Source organism: Nematolebias whitei, chromosome 18, assembly GCF_014905685.2.
Source record: "Nematolebias whitei isolate Nwh7 chromosome 18, NemWhi1, whole genome shotgun sequence".
In the NCBI taxonomy this organism is placed as follows: Eukaryota; Metazoa; Chordata; class Actinopteri; order Cyprinodontiformes; family Rivulidae; genus Nematolebias; species Nematolebias whitei.
In genome coordinates this window covers 31,246,374-31,251,213 of record NC_056515.1, presented here as the reverse complement: position 1 = coordinate 31,251,213, position 4,840 = coordinate 31,246,374, and the positions used below count along the sequence as shown (strand labels likewise).

Below are 4,840 nucleotides of genomic sequence, written 5' to 3'. Positions count from 1 at the left end.
GGGGGGGGGGGGGGGCAAAAAAGAAACATTAAACGTCATGCAGCGGCGGTCAGAGAGTAAACAGTGTCGGGATTGTAATCTCTTCTTAGGAAGGAAAAAGGGGCTGTTGTGTCTTTAAGAGGGGCTGCTGCTGGTCCCTCATCGCAGCTGCCGGCGTGCGCGCGCGCGCCCGTGCGTGTGTGCGAGACACAGAGGACAGCGGAGATTCATTACTTAAGCAGCACAATGGACATTTGTCACCCCCGTGGCGTTATTCAAATTCAGTACCAAGCGCGGAGCTTCTCCAATCGTGTCGCGTCGCGTTGATGTGTCGGAGCTGCGCGGAGAGGCGCGCGTGCAGTCCGGCAGGAGGAAGGATGGGGAGGAGAGGAGCCTGGAGCTGCTCCTTTTAAATCGCCATCGCTCAGAGGGGGTTCATTTGGACGGAGAACGCACCGACGGGAACTTAAAAAAAGGACTTTCCTTCATTTTTTGGGTCTTTTTTTTTTTTTGGTTTTCTGCAGCAGCAGCCGCTCGACGCGCCTCCATTCACGCACGAGGGGATTTCTCATTAATTTAACAACCGTGGAGAGCCATTGTGGCGCTTTCAGGCACCAGAACTGAAGACTTTTCCTCCGTTAGATCGATGACAACATGCAGGTGCAGAAATGGCGTGCATGCTGCCGCTGCTGTTTTCTTCAGGGGAGGACTTGAAAAACCTGCACTGACTTTAAAACCAGAGGAAAAGGGGGGGAGGGGGGCAGGAAAGTCTAAATGTGGGAACATTTTCTTTCTTTAATGCTTTTAGACAAGAAATATGCTTTTAGAGAAGTTTAATACTGTTTAAAAAGTGTTGTTTTTTTAAGGATGGACTTTGTTAAAGAAAGACAGAAAGTGAGGAAATAATGCAACTTGTTATTAAAAAAAAAGTGGAAAAAGAAAACAGGTTCCTGCGTCAGGGGACGTGAAGGCAGCAGGTGCACGCGCCAAGACGCGTTCATTTCCCCTCCTCTTCCTCTCATCCCTGCAGAAGAGTCAACAGAGTCTTTTGCGACTGATTGTCCAAACGCAATTCTTGAGTAAAAACCCAACTCGAGCCCCGAGAATTGTGCGTGGACATCTGTTGCTGCAGACTCACACTCATCACTGCGGCCCAAACAACGGGCCCTGAGGGCCGCAGAGGGGCAGGAGGCCGTCAGTTTGTAGCCTGGCAGGTAAGATCCAGGAGGCCCAGTGTGCACGAGGAGCAGGGCTCAGGTGTGTTTCCTGTCCGAGATCCAATCAGGACCGTTTGTTTGTAAAAAGGCATAGATCGACTGCAGGCATCGATGAATCGACTGGATTGAGAGAAAAGTGCGTGTTGGGGGGTCGTGGTGTGCCGTGCACAGATGCAGACGCACGAGAGGAGCTGAACTCCCCCCCCCCCCCCCCCCCCCACAATGTGTAAAAGTGATGCTGCCATCACGATTTGAACTTCTTGCTCCATTTGTCTTTTTTCTTTATTAAAATATTACAAAATGTTTTTTTCTTTCTTTAAAAAGCCACTTTTTTAAAAAAAAGACTGACATATTTATAAATGTTTTAGTTGTTTGTCAATTTATGAGGGATTATTTCATTCTCAAAATGTTTTTATTCTGTTTTTGTTTAATTAATTCGAGTCACACGTACACGCACGCACGCACGCGCACACACCAGCCAAAGTGTGTATTATGGTAGAACATTAAAGGCTATATAACCCCTCCTAATTCCAGGGGATTAGTGTGTAATGTTTGTTCTTGCAGGAATTAGTCAGTGCCCAACACATTGCTGCGGAAAACCTCGTAATAATTTGAATTTTATTACAAAATATTTTAAACCTTTCAAAAAATAAATCAATATATAAAATTAGTTTTTATATGTTTTTTACTACAGCTATGGATAACAGAGGGGATTTATTTTAAAGATGCAAAATAACCATCAGGTTTTTAATATATATATATATATATATATATATATATATATATATATATATATAATTGAAACTATTCAGATATTTCTTTTTGAGAAACAGGACGAATAGTTCCTGCAGGTCCTTCAGTTTTTTTTTTGGTATGGATCCACCAAGGATTTAAAATAACAGCTCAAGGGTTTCATTGCATTTATTTTTTTTACTATAAAATTATTATTTAAAAGATTACCCACAAAGGAGGAAAAGTAATAAAAATGTCAAATAGCCTAATTTGTATTACGACGTCTTCATGATCCAAATAATGAATTTAAATATTAGTGCAAAAATGATTGTTTACCTCAGAGATGTTTACTGGTGTGAGGTGTGCATGTCATGTTATGATGCTCACATTCATCCACACTCTTTTAATAAGCTTCGACTGATGGATGGAGGCCCTGACTATGTGGAGCAGAGTTCACAGAAAATAATTAAAAAAACCCAGAATAAAAGCAAATCACAACTTCATCTTATATAGAAAATATTTTCATGTAAAACATTTTGACGAATCAAAAAAAAAGTTAAATAATAATGAAAATAATTCATTTTAAAACAGTTAACTTAAAAAAAAAATAATTTCCTCATGTAGTTTGGAAATGTCTCCGTCAGCTTACACACACACACACACACACACACATACACACACACACACACAGAGCCCCCCTCATTAGCATTTCCTTTCTCCTGGCCTTTATAGGCCGCTTTCTCATTGCAAATCGGACTCCAGAACCGAGAAAAGATTTTAGGTCGCCTCAGGCGTTCAGGGGAGGGCAGCCCGGAGGCTAGACCTCGACCTCCCAGTGGTCCTGTAAATCCAGCCCCCCACCACCACACACACACACACACACACAGCCTGCTCCCTCCACCTTTCCAAATCTGATGACTATTCCACCTGAGCGTGGCTACAGGACGGTAAAATCCCCCCAAAGCGTCTCCTAATCACCTTAAAACAGCTTCTTATCACAGAGCTGGACTTGAATCATCTCACAGAAGCTGGAAGTGAGAAATATTCAAACAGGATGACAAATATTTATTTTAATTTAAAAAAAAGGGTTTTGGAGAGCGCTTACTGTGCAGGATTCAAAGGGTCTGAGCAAAACATGTAAATATAATGAAACAGCTCATTAAAGATACATTCATAAGGTTATTTAAAGAATATGTCATCTTTTGTACAAAACTTATTTTATTCCTTAAATATATTCCTTCTTGCAATATATAAAATAAGAATGGGTCATTATTAAAATGATGCTTTTGGTATTTCAGTAGCGTAATTTAAGAAAAATGATCGAATCAACCACTAGAAACAAAATGTGCAGTTTTATATCAAATCAAACAATAAAATATATAAAAACCTAAATAAAATACACAAAGAAAATATAAAAACAATAAGGTTTTTGACACATTTGTATTAAAACAGAGAAACAAATAAAATGATCAGGGTTTAATGGAAATATTTGCAGCTGTAAAACAAAGTTTAATCACCCTTACAGTATTTTAACATGTTCTGTAAGAAAATGAACTAATGAAATGTAAACACTTATGAGGAAGGAAGATTGAAGTGTTTTCTTTTTTTCTTCAGGATGACATCCAACCTTCAGGGCTGGTGTGTTTGATCCAAAATAAATATATTTTCTTGGATCTCCATCTCTTTCCTGCTGAGCGTCATCAACTGTCGGACTGCGTCGACACCATCAGCGTCCAATGAGGAGGCTCGTTGTTGGGATGTGGCAGCACGCAGAGGGGGGGCTGTCGGTTCACAGCATGTGGAGAAAAGCCTCGAACGGTTCTAGTTTTATCCTCCGTGGAGCGTAGAAATAAACACGATGTTGTCGTTGTCGTGTAGCCGATAGCCCAGCTCCCCCTGCAGAAAAAACATTTATTATAAAGAAACGTTTATTATCAGGAGTGTGTTCCCGTTGAGCTCCAATCAGTGACAAACTGATCAGTTCATTTAAACATCCTGTTCAGTCTTGCAATCCAATCAGTTCAGTCCAATTGAAATATTCCAACTATATGTAGGACCCCCCCCCCCCCCCCCCCCCCCACACACAATAAAGGACAAATGAGCCTCAGACAGAAAACAAGTCAGCAGGTCGCCTTAAACAATCGTCTTTGTCTCCATTTAAACATGTGCAGTTTTAAATAAAAATATAAAATCATAAAGATTCAGCGAATATTATTTATGTCGACGAAACGTGGCTCGTCACCATCTGACGGTGAACATGCCTCCCAGTGCTCACCATGAGCTCCCAGTCAGCGTCGTTGATCAGCACCAGAATCCCGGGCCTCCTGTGGGAAAACACCAGTTTCAGGTAACTTGTGCGTGCATATGGCGTCTAAATCCATAAAAAAAATTAATTTCACACGATTTTTATCAAAATATACGGTTGACATGTTACAGAAGAAAACATTTTAAATACTTTCTTAGAAAAACAACTGATATTAGTGGAAATAACATGCAGAAAAATCAGAATCTTTTCAGCCTCTTTCTTTCGTCTTGTACATAAACATCACTTATTATTAAATTTAATAAAGAGAACTTGAAAAAAGATTCGATTGTTCAGTTTTCAACTCCTGAAATGAATATTTCCACGTATTTGAGCTTTGTGTAAATAATAAAAATGAGCTAAACATTTAAATTGTGTTCAAGTATTCATTTTAACATTTTGACAGATTTAGGTGTTCATGAAACAAGATAAAAATTTTAAAAGAAGGAAACGTCAGAAATGACAGGAGCCCAAAACATAAAAGAAAAGAGGTGAGCGGTGATAAAACAGGGTGAAATCTTTGAAACGGTTCGAGCATTTCTTCTAAAAAGAGGCGAGTTAAAGTCGCGTGCATGCAGATGTGATGCTGATGTTGCCCGCAGTGCATCCA

The 4,840-nt window shown here is 40.1% G+C and overlaps 1 long non-coding RNA gene across 1 annotated transcript; it reads right to left on the bottom strand.

Moving 5' to 3' along the window:
* Positions 1–3,389: 3,389 nt before the first annotated feature.
* On the bottom strand, positions 3,390–4,253 carry LOC119424691. The gene is made up of 2 exons (XR_005187526.1): positions 4,204–4,253; positions 3,390–3,824 (listed from the first exon to the last, which is right to left on the bottom strand). It is a non-coding gene; the product is annotated as an uncharacterized LOC119424691 (long non-coding RNA).
* Between the last annotated feature and the right edge of the window lie 587 nt (positions 4,254–4,840).